At 34.8% G+C, this 16158-nt stretch overlaps 1 protein-coding gene across 2 annotated transcripts in view; it reads left to right on the forward strand.

The window, feature by feature from the left end:
* The first annotated feature begins 9508 nt into the window (after nt 1–9508).
* Nucleotides 9509–16158, forward strand: part of Kon (chondroitin sulfate proteoglycan 4-like protein) — a 52193-nt gene continuing 45543 nt past the window's right edge. The window contains exon 1 of one of the 2 annotated variants that reach the window (XM_083081531.1): nt 9509–9736. The gene's annotated coding sequence lies outside the window, so the exon portion shown is untranslated. Of the gene's footprint in view, nt 9737–9847; nt 9867–16158 lie in introns of those variants that run through there. The other variant, XM_083081535.1, reaches the window with a different exon arrangement.

Genomic DNA, 16158 nt, shown 5'->3' on the forward strand with positions numbered 1-16158 from the left:
TCTCAGAATTTTCTTTCCCGCAGCTTTTTCTTTAATACTTGTTTGTCAATTGCGAATCACATATATTTTAAAGCTGTCGTGTATTTCAAAGAAAGAGATGGGGAAAATTCTGTCGAGAGATTCTCTCTCTCCTTATCGGATTATAACAACATTCAATATATGTCAGTGATGTTTATTTTCGCTTTTATTATATCTTCAACAATGAGAAAAGTATTATCGTGGACATATCCAGCGATTTTTAAAAAAATGTAATTTTCAAGATGTCGTTTATTATTTAATGTCGTTTGATTCTTCAAAATCAATCATAGATAAGATGTATAAGTGCGATTTAGATGTTTGTCATAAACAATTGCTGATTGTGATTGGTCAATGAAATATCGTGCCAATATATAATAAATAACAATTTGTCAGATTCCAATTTGTCATTTTAGAATTTCGATTTATGATCAAATTAATTCGGTTCAATATAGTTTTAATTTAATTACCATATATATACAATACTTTATTTTAAAAAAAGTGAGAAAGAAAGATAAGTTTAATTTAATAAAAATATATCTTGTCTAGAAAATTTTTTAAAAAATTCTAGCTCTAAGAAATAATAAACTAAATTTATCATTTATATGTCACCAACGTGGTCACATATAAATGTTAGCATAACATTAACGAGCATTGTTAGGTATAGCGAGTTAAGCAGCTTACGAGCGATTATATGACACGCTAACAATAAGCAACCATGTTATATTTTCTCCTATTATTATTCTATAAGCCAATTTAAGCTGCGTAACGTAATCAATTTGTAGTTGCAAGAATATTGCTTATATAATTCAGAGAATTTTAACTTGGAAAAAATGTTCTTAAATAGAAATACATAATAACAAGCTATGCTTTCTGAAACCGTACAAACGAAGATCATATCACGCCGTATAAACTCTTGTTGCTCCTACAATATAAATTCTAACAGCACTTGTATACAATCATGGAAAGTCGCGGATATTGAAGATGGATTTTCTATTATTCCTTTATCGTCTTATTCGCATTGCCCGAAGAACTAACCGATAACACCGACAAAGTGTGTAAAAGTCTGTAAAATGTTTTTGAGATGATTGAACGATTATTTTATGAAAAACTTTTTACATTGTATAAATTTATTTTGCTCAGAAACGTATTTCGATAACGTTTACCTGACAAATAAGATATACAAATTTGTCAAACGAAGCGAGTAAAAAAGCTTAATTCTAATTTTATTTAACATTATTGCAATTAAGTGACTAAGAGGAAGTACATTCGGGAGTGCGTATGAGACTTCTATATATTAATTTTATCGCTCTATGATGCGTTAGTTATTTATTAATTGTAACGCAACACATTTTTAACTCGTATGTATTCTGGCAAATATAAAAAGCCGGAAAGGAATTATGTTCCGTGAAGAACTTTCTCAAGGAGACATGTGCAAAGGAAACACTGTCCAGGGACGGGCATTCCCTAATAGCCTCCACATCGCTCTTAGACCCACTTTGTTATGCTCCAGAGGTCGTTACAGTTATTAGTGGCTGTCAATGGGACTTTCAAGCTTTTACCTTGTCTTGAGCCTTTCATTGCACCCGATTTCCGGTCGATAAAAAGTTTTTGCGAAAAAGGTACAACTAGTAAATCTAGCCATTTTATAATATTTTCTATTCGGCGTTCACTTAAACTAGAAGAAAACCTTTATAAAATATACAAATATGTACAAATTATGCGCAATTTGATTAACACATTATTAACTATAAATATATGCGATATGTGTGTATATACACGCACAACAATTGCCATTCTATAATGGTACAGTTGTGATTTAATTATATACTATTGTAATCTATAGGAAAATTATACAAAACGCAAGAATATTATTTCAATAGAATACGATAAGGAATATTTTCAATATTAAAATATACTGCACGTTTTATGTAATTCATTTTTAGAGAGATCAATCATAATATTTTTCTATGATATTATTTATAAGCACTGTTACTTGTCTAGCATAATTACTTTGTGCATTAGAATGTTCGTGTGTGTCATATAAATATATTTACAAAATATTCAATTTTTCCAATAGCAATTATTTTAAAACATTCAACAGCATCTATTAACAATGTTGAATCATAATAGATTTTATCTGCAAACATTTTACAATGCTTTTCATTATACAAATGTGCATGATCTGTTAACTGCTTCTTTATTCAGATTAAGTCTAATTTTTTATGTGTAACTATTATACATATATGGGAACCGCAATGCTGATTCAACCAAGTATTTCAGCAGATAAAGGTCAACCCATGTTTTCCTTGGCTCGTGGTTGTGCACATTATGGTCTTTTGCGTTGTGTTCGCGTTAACATATGGTCCTTTGCCAGATATTGCAAACGCGGCTGTTCAAAATTAATTCACTATCGTTTCTCTAGCGTGTTGTTTAAGCATAGAAAATATATAAAATAAATATTCTGTGTATATATAATTTTATACCAAAATATAAATGCCAAGATATCTATAATAACAATTGCTAATATTAGTACATGATATTATACAACAATTAGTTTACTTTTTTGTTATATATGAGCCATATAAAAATTAAAAAACGATATGTTTTTATTTAATGAAAAATATGTTTTAATTTATATATATATATATATATATATATATATATATATTGTATATATATTTTGTATATACGTATATGTGTGTATATACTATATAAAAAATTAAAATTGTTATATTACTTAAAAAATTTTTGCTATCAACTTCTAACTTTGTCTCTTTTTTAAATTAAATAATATTATTTTCTAATTTATATAAATGGATATATATACATGTAGATATGTTATGTTTTTATTTTAATATTTTTATGTACATAATTTTTTCATGAGAATTATCGTCATGTTAAAAATATATCAAGGTATTTTAATTAAAGTTGCTCTAATAAAAGACTCTCTGCATTTGTAATTATATATACATATATACATATATGTTTATATGTATATTTAATTAAAACGAGTATCTTCTCTCTCTTAACAATATTATTAAATTTCATTTATTACCGAATGTTATATGCGCTGCAGAAAACTATTCTTATAAACTTATCAGTTTATGGAAATACGAAATTAGGAATACACGAGCTTGCGTATAAATTCAACTCCTTCCCATGTTGTGCGTCGATCGTTTATCCACGATTCCATACATAAATATACCATATAAAGCTCTTAGTGCTACATCGCGCTTTTATATATACATATATGCACAAATTCAAGTTCTGTATGAATCCTTCTGGAGATCAAAAACGCATTTCAACAAAACCGTTTAGATTCGTATAACTTCCAACAAATTTCTATTTTCAATTCATGTTCCATACGATTATTATACATGCTTTACAAAGAAAAATTATGCGACACTCAATATTAACGGTTTCAGTTCCGTTGATTGCGTTCGTGTTTTAAAAGCATACTTTTTTCAATTTCAAGGATTTTCTCAATATTGCGTTCTGTATTGAACATTGTATGGTCACAGTGCTAAGTTCATAAGCGCACGAATAAAGTCTTGTCACGAGCAAGTCTCGTCACGAAATTCATTTCGAGTTTGTCGGAAAATTAACTGAAGCTGTGGAATTATATACTTGCTTTTAAGATTTTCTTTCATTATTGATGACATAAAGAAAACTAATAATCATATGAATAAAAACGCTTATATATTATAATAGAATAATTTAAATAATATTATTGTTGATTAACAATAATAATAATTGTATAATTGACATTTTAAATGAATTGTTATTAAGATAATTATAATAACTTTATGTGTGTGTAATTTTTGTTCGCGTTGTTGTTTATATTGAAAAGATACTGCATATTTAATAATTTTTCTCTCATTAAAAAATACATCTATATCATATATATTAGACAGAGCTAAGGTGTTCGTTAAAAAATCTTTGAAACATTTTTACAAAATTTTAGTTTGATTAAGGATTAACCTTGCCCTTTTGATTGGGTTGCAGAGTTTGAGAAATGCTGTAAACCTTACACGATATAGATAAGAGAATGCCTGTACATGCTACGTCACTCTCGAAAGTTTCGACGTCTTCCCAACTGAAAGGTGGAACCAACCCCATTATCGAACGTCCTATACGCTATCTCCTTCCATCTTTCTCCATCTTCTGCTATCCTATCTCCATGCGCGCATTTAATGCAGCAACTTCGACGGGTTTCAAATACCTCTCTCAAGGTGGTAAATCTCTAAGTACGTGTATCCATAGAGTTACCCCAACATCGGCGACTTTCTGTCAAAATGATTGACCGTTCATGATTATATAATATAATGCTCTGGAAAAAGCAAAACTCTATTTCTCTCTCTCTCTCTCTTTCTCTCTCTCTCTCTCTCTCTCTCTCTCTCTCATTTCCTCTCCCATATGACCGATAACAAACGCTGACCTAAATACGTTCCCGCCAAACCGTCGTAAATCGTAGCACCCCGACGTAAGATACCCCCGCCCGAGTCGCGTCCGCCTTCTTTTCGATTTAATCTATTTCGCGCGATCTCTCTTGCACCTTACGAGAAGGAAACGGGTTCTGGTGTAGACAGCCATACGAAAGGAAATCTTTCGGAAGACCAATTAGGCCAATTTCATATATAGCAGCGCGGAATGGATACGAGCAACATACACACGTACATGTATATTCCATCGTTTTATTCGCATTTTCAATATTCGTAAACGCGATTATCGATTTGTGAACTATAGAAGAAATATGGAAGAAATATATATTCCGACAAACCGGGCACGTACATCACAATTTATAGCTCTAACTTAACGCTAGAAATCTTCGGTTCTATATTCTCTCTTTCCATCTTCTTCCTTTTTCTCTTTCATTTACTTTCTTCTTTCAGTAACGTAATCTTTACTTTGCCTCTCCTCGAAAGGCGGCTTTTATTTCATGAGACTTAATAGCTTCTCGAGTTTAACGTGAATTTATATTCCTTTGCGGATCTTTTCTACTTTGTGCGTGTCCGTTTTCTAAATTCGTGAGTTACGTTTCTTGTGTATTTCTCTTATAAAGATACTTTATGACACGTATAACATAATACCTTATTTGTATTTATTTTAATTAATACTGTAAATTTAATCATTGAGAATTAATATATGGAAACTTTACTACATTTATTATATTTCGTTATCAACTACTTTGATTTGCATTTATATTTCCAAATTGTAAATCGATCGGAAGAGTGGGCGGCAAATACAGAGAGAAAAGCACCGCGCTGGTATATATGCGGGCTATTAGTCAAATTTTTCAGCTCGAAACACGACGTTCCTGGCATGATTCGGTTCTAAATCTATTCGACGAGCATGTGCACGGCAATGCAACCTCGTCAGATACAGCTGCGTTTGTCTCGTATACCAACAGTACGCTGCAATCCTTCCAATACAGTCGAAAGGAAGAAATTGACCCTACAATTTATAGAAATTCAATGATGAAAGAGAAGAATATACTTTTGTTATTACTAATAAATTTTATTACATAAGGGAGAAAGAGAGAGAAATATTTATCTTCACAGACGATATATTTACATATCTTTTTTAAACTGATTATTCGATTAAAATTAAATTTTTTTTAAATTTAATTCAAGCAAAAATTCAGCAAATCAATTTAAAATTAATTAATATAACACTTTGAATATGTGATTTCATTGTTTTGGGCTCCTGAAGCTGCGAAAACGATGATATATTACATTCGCGCACGTGTCTCGGGGGGCGCTTGGTGCATCGGTCAGCTTGTCAAGTAATATCACGCGCGGGCGCATTGACAGCCAGTCGAGAGGAGCCGCGCACGCGTTTCGGAAACGTCGGAAAATTTTACATTCTGCGTGGACACGCGTTTTGGAATTTCATTGCGAAGAGATCTTCAACGTAGATCGCGAAAGGAAGCTAAAGTGGTAGTTTAATGTCATATTAAGGATCAGCGTTAACGAGATTGATTGCGAACAGACACGCACAGATACTCGCCCTGAGGTGATTCTTGTCTTATCTCGCAATGCCGCTTGGCAAAATGCGATTTAAATTAATTACTATATTAAGCTGTAATGGAATGTTGCGTATACGTTTATCACGTAGTGATAATTAAGGGGGATTATTAAGGAATGAAGATAAAAGCTGAATGAAGTTAGTGATATAAATAATCTTAAAGTAGACACAACCTGAAAATTAATAAATAAACGAGATATTTCAGCTTATTGCAAATTAACACAATAGCAATCTTTCTGATATAATTTATTTATATATAATTATTCTGTATAATATATTACTTTTTGCTCCCCCTATTTAATAATAATTTGTGTCTGAAATATTTCCTATCGCGAGAAGATACGTTCTAGAGAATAGAAGAATCTGCGAAAATACTAGAGATTTTCAGTACGTCTGGAAAATACAGGCCTTGTATTATACTTGATGATCATAATAAAAACCTACAACTTGTAGTTCGCGACTTTAGCTTGGCTTGATTTTCCTACGAAGGATGATAACTTTGGAAAATACGAGGCGCATAAGATGCCGAATGTCAGCGAAATCTGAAATGCCACAATCGCAGCCAATCGTGCCGGTGGGACTTTAGCAACCGAGAAACAAGGCGTCATTCGTTTGGACACCGGATGGAGGTCGTCTTTGCGAAGCCTCTTTCGGAAAAGCCTTTCAGCCGAGAGCGATGCTTTGCGACCACTCTGGGAATTCCGCCAGATGTGAAGCAATCGGCAGAGGGGTGGTGGTGCGCGCTTGGATGGCCGCGAGAACATCTTTTGCGTACCTCGTCCTCGTGTGAGTTAGCGTGGGCGAAAATTTGGACGGACAACACGCTTGCGCGTTCGTTAAGGGCGGTGCGAATTGCAACGATTATCTCTTTAATTTTAATCGGTCTGAGATCGATCGTGTGATCCGCGACGCGAATATTAATCAACCTCTCGCATTGATATTGCATGCACGTTTCCCACACACGTCGGCGTTTATCGCTGATTGTGGTAGCGTTGAGGAACAGATGCCTCCGTCGAGTCACTTCCCGTCGTAACGATTCTCTACATTGAATAGCGATTTGTTGATTCAATATTACGATCGTCGCATCGGTTAGGAGAGTTTACGCCAACTCGAAGCACCTCTTAAATGGTTCCATACAACTTTAATGTTATTGGATGCGGCTAATTTTTTATTATATGCAGATCGGAAGTTTATGCAAGTCATAGCATATTTTATATTTTGATATTTATGTTGAACTGAAATACATCAATGGAGTATTTTACAGTCATTAGTGATCAATAATACAGATTAGTACCGTGAACATATATTACGGATAGTATAAAGTGGTCGATTAAAACGAATAATGTATATAATGCAAGCTCGGTAGTTGCCTAGGATCAACACAAATTTCGTCTCTTAATTTTCCGTCCTCCCAGCCTCTTCATCTCTCGTCCAAAAGTATAAAACCATGCTGGATTACACTTCATGAATTACTGCAGGACCAAGCATCTGCGGTAAGAGCTCATATCCGCGTAATTTACGCAGAGATGTGGTATAAGCATATGCCGTTATCTATAGATCGTTATCATTTCATTCTATTTGTGGTAAACACGTTATATATCGATCAGTCTCGTCCCGCTAACGGCTAAGATTCGATATTCACGCGAGGCTTGCTCGTGATAAATATGAAAAAAAAAAAAACAATTTTTTCTCTCTAAATTTTTTCTTTATCCCTTATATATTCATAACAATCTCATTACGAATGTCTTGTATTTTTACGTGAAATATGTTTGAACGTGCGTATGGCATATATTTGTTTCGAAACGTTTTAATTTTACTGGTTTTGTTTATTCCATTTCACTAAACCAGAAAAAGTGAAACTATATCGAGTGCCCTTTGAAAAATCGTAAATAAAGGGTTTTCAAATCGCCACTTTGCAAATATCCGCTGTATCGCACATTGTATGTGTACTGCACATACATATATCTATTGTTTAGATGAAAAAAAGTATCTCGATAAAAATCCCATCTTTGTCAAATAGCTTTTAATCTCTATGAGGATCGATGTTTCGAACACGATATCGAAAGCTGTTGATAAAGTCATCGCTGAAGTGCTAATTTGAAAGTATCCTTTTTGAAAAGCTCTCGTCATAGCCGTTAACTGCAAAAGTATTTATCTTGCCCGTACAACTGGCGATCAATGATGTCAATTACTTACCATCACTGACTCTGAAGCGAATTCAAGTTCTTCTCGACCAGCTACAGGTAGGTTGATAACGCCAAGTCTAGTTCACGCGAAGAGCTTTAAAGCTTTCTTCGAGTGGTAAGCATTGAAGTTACAGGTAGTGTTTACCGTCAGTTGAAAATACTTTGATAACACATTATACGTTCGTATCATTGATTTTCTAGGGTTTTTTACAAAACAATTTAATCATATCATATATTTTTCTCGAACTAATATATACGTTTAAAGAGGATTTGTATTAGTAATTATAAATTGTCGCTGTACGTTTGTCACTTTCACAAAAAATCAAGAAATATTATTATTATCCTGATATGAAAACCATATAAATGGCGTAGAGAGTGGTGCCATCAGCAACGAGGAATCATTTTTATCAACGCGACAAATAAATAATCTCGTTTTTATTTTGTCAATCAATTAATTACAAATTCGCGTATATTTATGAAACCCGATTAAAGCAGCCTTTGTTATACACTAGCATGTTTTATGGCTATAGCTTGATCGTTATAAATGCAGTATACTGTTTTGTTTGGATAATCTGAAGAAAATATACAGAGCGTGAGTGTACGTTGATATTGTATGATGGGAAAATTAACTGCGATCGACTAACATCTACACCATACTTACTTATCCGAGTTATTTATCGAATGAAAGCAAAATATATTGTGTAATTTTAAATGAAATTTATTGATGTTTCTATATCTATAACTATATGTTGAATTTATATTGATGTTTCTACATCTGTGACGAAAATTGATTCTCTCTTTACAATAACTTGTAACGATTAAAATTTCAATGCAATACTTTAGACATCAACAAAAATGATTTTTTTGCAAAATTAACAATAAGTAAATTTCATTAGCGCTAAAGGCTTAAATTACTTTAACCTGGGTTCCGACCGAAAAATTTCGTTCCTTTGATACCGCTGAAGATTGAAAAATTGTCTTTTTTTAAATACACGTATATATACTCGATAAAGGTCTGCTCCCTCGCGACAAGCGCGTTAAAAGCTTTCTATACGATACGAGGGAAGTAAGACGATGGGACACTTTACCGAAATAAAATTTCGTGCATGGTTCGGTGGTAAGTGCACCGCATGCGCGCACACGCGTTGCGGTCATTTAAAGAAAGAGTAGGGCGGACAGAAGAGAGAAGCGGGGAGGGGGAGAGTTTTATGCGTGTATTCTCAGAATGATTCATAAATAGTTTATTTTCGTACCGGGTGCCGGAGAATCGTTAGTTGCGGCCAAAGCTGCCGGCTTCGAGACGCGCCGCGTATTTCCTCGTCGGTTTCTTCGCCTCGCGAGCGAGTTAGATGCGCGGAAAGGAGGGGGGGGGGGTGGTTTGAAACAAGGCCCCGAAGTCCGTATTAATATTTCAAAGAGTGCATGAGTAATAAATCTGGCTTGCTACTAGTGCAAAGCTATAGTATTCCACGGTGCTCTATAATAGATGTACATTGGGGTAAAAGGTGCGACCATAATTGCACCATCGTTTGTTGCCGCGTACAGTGACTGCGTGATAGCCGGTTTACGCTAATTGAAATCACATCCAATAGTGGAGCGATTAATATTGATAGCCGTTTGTTTAATCATTGCATGGTGAATATTTAGAATAATGTATTCGCATAGTGAACCAGCTTTAACGTGTGCTTGTGCTTACGCTCGAAAAATGGCATTGTATTACAGCGAGACTAGAAAAATGGCATTGTTATGAAGATTTATTAAACCGAGTGTCACATCACTTCAAACGGAAGCGGAAGAAATTGAGAAATTAGAAGCATTCTTTTTCTTTTTCTCTCATGAAAAATATATATTAATGATTATAATATATTCGTTATTTGTAAAAATATCTATTTGCAATTGCAGTTTCGAAAAATTAATGTATTATAATTATACAACACATTGTTGCTTTTTGTGTAAAATATTTTATATTTTTTTCTATATTCAGATTTCCTCTTATACTTTGATAAAAATAAATATCTAAACGACACATTAACATCTAAATGAATTAAACTCTGACTCAAAATATTGCATAATTCTTGCAATATAATACTTTTATTTGTTATATGCTAATTTAACATGTTTTCAAAATGCAGTAGTCAATAGCATGGTTCGTTATCTGTGAGGTTTTGATCAGTAAAAAAAGATCACTATGACATAGTCCATCAGAGAAAGAAACGTTTGTCATGCTCGACTAATATCTTTGATGTTAGCGTTCAATCAGTGCGCACAGTTGAAAACGGTATTATAAGAGAAAATTTGATTATTTGGTTCTTCGTCTAAATAACTAGTCATTGAGTTACATTACACTTTTGACAAGTATTCATAAAGTAGTAATAGAATAATCATTGCATAAAATGTGAGATGAAGATATATTTAACAGAGAGAAATGCTCTATAATAAACTATTTTAAAAAATCGATCGTAATTCAAAGGCAAAAGAGGAGTTGACATTGCTTATTACGCCACATATAGTGTAGAGTCTATTATATTTGCAACTATAGAGAAAAAAAAGATTAAAATTTGTACCAGACTTTTTGTCGCTTGGAAAAATGCCTTTAATGTATATATTTCTAACAGTTTTACGTGGAAAATATTAATAAAACAATCATAAATCTTTGGCAAAAATGTTTGAAGCGATGAGAAAATTATTCCAGATATTTTGAAGTCACGAAAAAAATGACGAGACTGACAACGTCACGCGTATGAGGTCAAAAAATATCGTTTCAGTGATTTACACCCGTGTCATAGTTTACGGACCAGTGGATGGAACGAATCAGAGCAATTTTAATTTGCATATTTTACAAATGCAGAAACAAGTCGGTCGGGCTGCACGCAACGGAATTTTTTCTCCGCTGCGAGATACGGCAGGGAGAAAGAGAAAAGAGAAAGAGAGAAAAAAATGATAAAATTTTCCTGAAACGTCTCGACATTTTCAACTTTGTTCAGATCTCGCGGGGCCGAAATATTAAAAGTAACCTAATAAGTAAGTTTTTTAATTACGTTCAAAAAAGACTTGTCTCTCTGCTTTAACTTAGTTGTGGTCTAGTTCTCGCGGAAAAAATTCTTGCCTTTTCAACACTTTAAATTTATCCTCCTCCCTTCAGGATTAGAATTATTGCATCATTTCTTGCACCGAAAATACGTGTATAATGTATTAATGTAATGTAAAATAATGTGTGCAAATTCATTGTGCAGTTTGGATATCGTACTATTATATTTTCGTGTTATACAATTTTGCCAGACCGCTTTTGTCTTAAGGGAAACAATTATGCCTGCGCGAGGGTATATAGCCTTGAGCCTATTTAAGCGGAGTTATACGTTTTCACCCCCATTTCTTGGCTTGTACGCGGAATGCATATGAAACGCGTCTTAAATCGTCCGCGCGCAGGATGCAACAGCTGTTCCCACTATTGCGTACATACGCTTAGCTCATATTACTCGCTGAATATCGAGAAAGTAGACTTCCATTACGTGCCAGACAGCCATATAACGACACTATTTATATTTCGATCACATCTTTTTTTTATCATACTTTATAATTTAGAGCCTAACAATTTTGATACAACTGGTAATAAAATGCGAGAAATATTTGATGTTAAAAAGTTTGACATATAATATAAAGAATATTAAAGATATTGTTATTTTTTTCTACTTTTTTATATAATATATGTATATTTATACGTACACAAGCGTATATGCATACAAATAATATTCGATACTTTTGCCTTTTAATTTGATATTTAAAAGACAAACATGTATTAAAAAAGTTGGATACATTATCCCCATCGTACCGTTTGATAAATGAGATGTCCGACAAACTTTAAAAATTCCTAAAGATGTCTGTTTTAGTAATTTAAAACATTTTAGAACCATCTCTCAAAAATTATTTTGAAGGAAAATATATGTTACATTAAAAAATCTAAAAGAAGAAACAGCGATTAATAAATATTAATAAAGTAATAATAATAACTATTATATATACCTAAATAAAAAATTATATATAAAAGCTCATGATATTACATCATGCATCGTTCTTGTATCGTGATTTTTAACATGTTACTTTGTGAAGCGCAAGCGGTTTTCTTCAACAACGTCGAGAATAATCTTTAAGAACTACACAGCATCTCGAACCCGACCAAAGTGTCCTCAAGAAGATATTATATTTTGCACGTGCATCTCTCTCTCCATCTCTCTCTCTCTCTCTCTCTCTCTCTCTCTCTCTCTCTCTCTCGTGTCGCTAAGGCCGCCGTAAGCAAAAACACGGCGACGACCCTCGTTCGTATGCGTATAAAATCGATAGACCTTCTTAAACGCCGCGTTCTTAGCCCGAGCTAAGCCCCGCTGTCGATTTTATAGTTGCGTTCCGAAAGTACTCCGGGATGGTATAAGAAACGACACGACCTTCCTGCCGAGGGCTGCCTGCGCGCGGCACATTGTACGAGAAGCAGTGCTCAGCGGTTAAAAAACGAGTTGAAAAAGGAAAAAAAGAATTGGATTCGGACGAGAAAGCAATTACGGCGCCCTCGGATTTTAAAACCGCTCGCGGATCGAGTCGCGCCGTCCCGGATTTTTTCCCATTAATCCGTCCAATATCGCACGTCAAGTCATTTTTCTGTGAAAACATTATTTAACGGCGCAAATTTCGAGCAAACAGATTCCAGTTCCATCTCAATATCATTCCTCCTACCATCAAGCTTTTGTACGCGTCGATATACGCGCTCGCGCGAGTGCATCCGCATGTTTGCCGGTGGTGCCTTTTCCGCTCTTGTACAGTCGAGACCGATTCCGCCCCATCCGCCATCCTACCCCTTCCGCCCCTCGCCGATTGTATCGATCATCGATGGAGAGGTTGCACACGTCGAAAACGGCTGGTTACTCGAGCGCATCGTATCGCTACGTCAATGTCGAGTCACGTTCACGTTGAGATCGCACCTGCATATCCACGCATTTGCGCGTGCATTTCTGCATGCGGTTATGGTTGTTCGAAACTAACTTCCCCTCTTTCCTGAATTCGCGGAACAGTCTGTTGCCACCGAGTTGGAGCGTCGACTTCCGACCATTTTCCGACGTCGACGCAGGCATTAAGCGTTAATAAGTAGCGCTTAATAAGTCGCTCGAGTGAAACGATAATGGGTTTGCGAGATGCATACGATTCTGTTAATCTTCATTCGACAGGCTTGGAATGTTTTTGTTTGCTTTATTCATTTATCTATCGCTTAAAATCTTTTCTCGTTAAAGAAACAATTTCTTTCTTTGGAGTAAAAGTTAATATCTTGGATGCGCGGAGAGATTATAAGAGAATTATTAACTTTTATTTCTTTCATAAATACACATAACCAAGAAAATATAATTGTCTATATCGAGCATATCTTTTTGCTAAATTGCTCGAAATACTGGAATATAATATTAATATTAAATTAAAATTATAACCGCAGACGTTCGAATTTTTGAACGCAAAGATCGCTCGCTTGCGAGCGAGTTTTAGGCGAACTGAGATAAATTATTAAAACGGCAGAAATTATACGGCCCTGATTTATATTCGGAGATTAAATTTTACGCGCTGCTACGGTAATATTCTTAAGAATATTAGGCGCTATTAAGAGCATCGCGCCATGAATCACCGATACGGCATGTTAACGATGAGAATTATGTAATGTTGACTTAACAGGAATATTTTTAATGTTTAGTTACGATAAACAGTTTTCTTAAGAGTATACGAAATGCGCAAATATAAATTTTTGTATAAAGTATATAATATATTGAATAAATTGAATAATCGCGTGAATCAAATTAAATGATAACAGAACTACAGTTTTATTTGGCATGAATTACCATCGTATAATGCCATTGCATTTTTTAACGTAACGAATCTATAAAAGAGAGAGAGAGAGAGAGAGAGAAAGATCGGAAGAACAAACTGTCACTGCTCCTAGAAAAATACGTCGCTTCCCGAGTTGCTTTCATTGAAAAGAGCGCAGCACGGAAGCAATGTTCTTGTGCCGATTCGATCAAATGCGTCCGATTGAAGCGTGCGGAAAAGGTAATTATGAGTATCGTGAAATGGATGAAGACTAGCTCACCGGATCGAGGAATTCTGAATCGCGACAGAGGATCATCATGTGTGCTAAGGATGTATTTACACATGGCAGCGCAAAGATCTTTCTAGCATCGCGAAACATTTGCGCGACACAGAGGCGTGCAATATCGCGTAATTAAAGGAGCGGCTTTCGTGAGAATTTTTCAGGCAGATTTCACGTCGTTGAAACTTTCCGTTCCATTTTTAACTCCGTTATGTACGTACATATATCGTAAGAGTATGCGCATACCGCCACGCCTTGCAAAAACTACCGTCGATTCTTGTCTACGTGAACGTCCGCGTGTACGTTCCTCCGGTCGAAATTCTCTATCGACCCCTCGTACAGAGAGAGAAGAGCTTTTTAACGTATTCCAGTACACCGGGCCGACAGGGCGGAGTCCTTCAAACATCGCTTTCTAACGTGCCAGGATGGCAACGAGGGGGGTGAATGCCGTGGCAAAAAACCACGACGAAATATTTATAAACTTTGTCTTTCTTCCATTGAGAAGTCAATGTACATGGCTGAGGGCGTCTGTGAGCGAAAGTACAGCCGGAAATGTACAAAGACGCTGAGGGATGATTGACGCGACGGGACCCTCTTCCGTGCTCACGTTAATCTTCTCCTACTTAATGCAACTTAATGATGTGTACCTCGGAAATGGAGGAAAAGAAGCGTCTGTCGTGTAAGTTTTTACGGGAAGTGTATCCTTTTTTTTATTTGGAAATAACTTTAATGGAATAAAACTAATTTGCAGAATTATACGAGGATTACTCTGACAATTCAAAATATAATTTTCAACTTTTTTCATAACACATATGCGCGTGCATATGTTTTAATAGATATATTATGATGAATGAAACTTTAATAATACATATATTACACTAAAATACTTTCATACAGGATATACTCTTAGATATTTAAAATGTAGAATTATAAAAGAAATTCGCGATATTCACAAAATATTTGATAGGCGCTAAAATATGTATATATGTATATATCAATAAAGATTATAATGTATATATCTGAGATTACAAATCTTAAAAATATTCTTCACATATGTATATCTCGTGTCCTCTTATGTAGAACATTTTAGAGATATGATTTTACAGCAAGATGAAGTCTTGATGCGAATTTTCTTTTATCATGACACGGTTAATAATTATAACGCGAAATTTTTTGTCTATTTAACGTAAATCACTTTTCGATTAACATATATATTTTATGACAATCATATTCACCAATAAAACGAAAGGAAATAATTTGAATATAGAGGCCAATATATATACATATATATACATGCAATAAATTGAAATTTAGCTTCATGTATTTCTTATTTTTTTTAAATGGCAAATTTCAAATAACAAGACAAAATGGTAAAGGAGAGAGAAAGAGGAGTGTACCTCTCTTTAAGTATCGATACAACGTGTTGTCGCGAAGGACAAAGGACACTACGTTTGCACTCGCTGGCGCATCAATTCGCGGTCTAACTTTATTGCGCGCACATATCCTCCGTGTCGTTACGCTCCGATTTACAACCCCGACGTATCCCTGGGGCGAAGTAAATATTCGCTCGAGGAAGGAAATATTGTCCGCGGAATCGATAGATTTAAACCGGCGAAGGTTTTAAAAGTACTTCGAGGTGCGAGATCCGAGAGTTAAGGACCGGCCCGGGTGAGTTGCCGGTAATTTCCCAACGAACGTTTCCCTTCAGCATAACGTTTTATATCGCCGTGTTCATATCGCGCCGACGTTTCCCCGAGGTGAAATAAATTTTCGACGCATTCGGGGAGGAAGAGGTTCGCGTGCGTTCTT

Source organism: Camponotus vicinus, unplaced genomic scaffold, assembly GCF_025532165.1.
Source record: "Camponotus vicinus isolate PSW18456_S1 unplaced genomic scaffold, iyCamVici1.0 SCAF_11, whole genome shotgun sequence".
NCBI lineage: Eukaryota > Metazoa > Arthropoda > Insecta > Hymenoptera > Formicidae > Camponotus > Camponotus vicinus.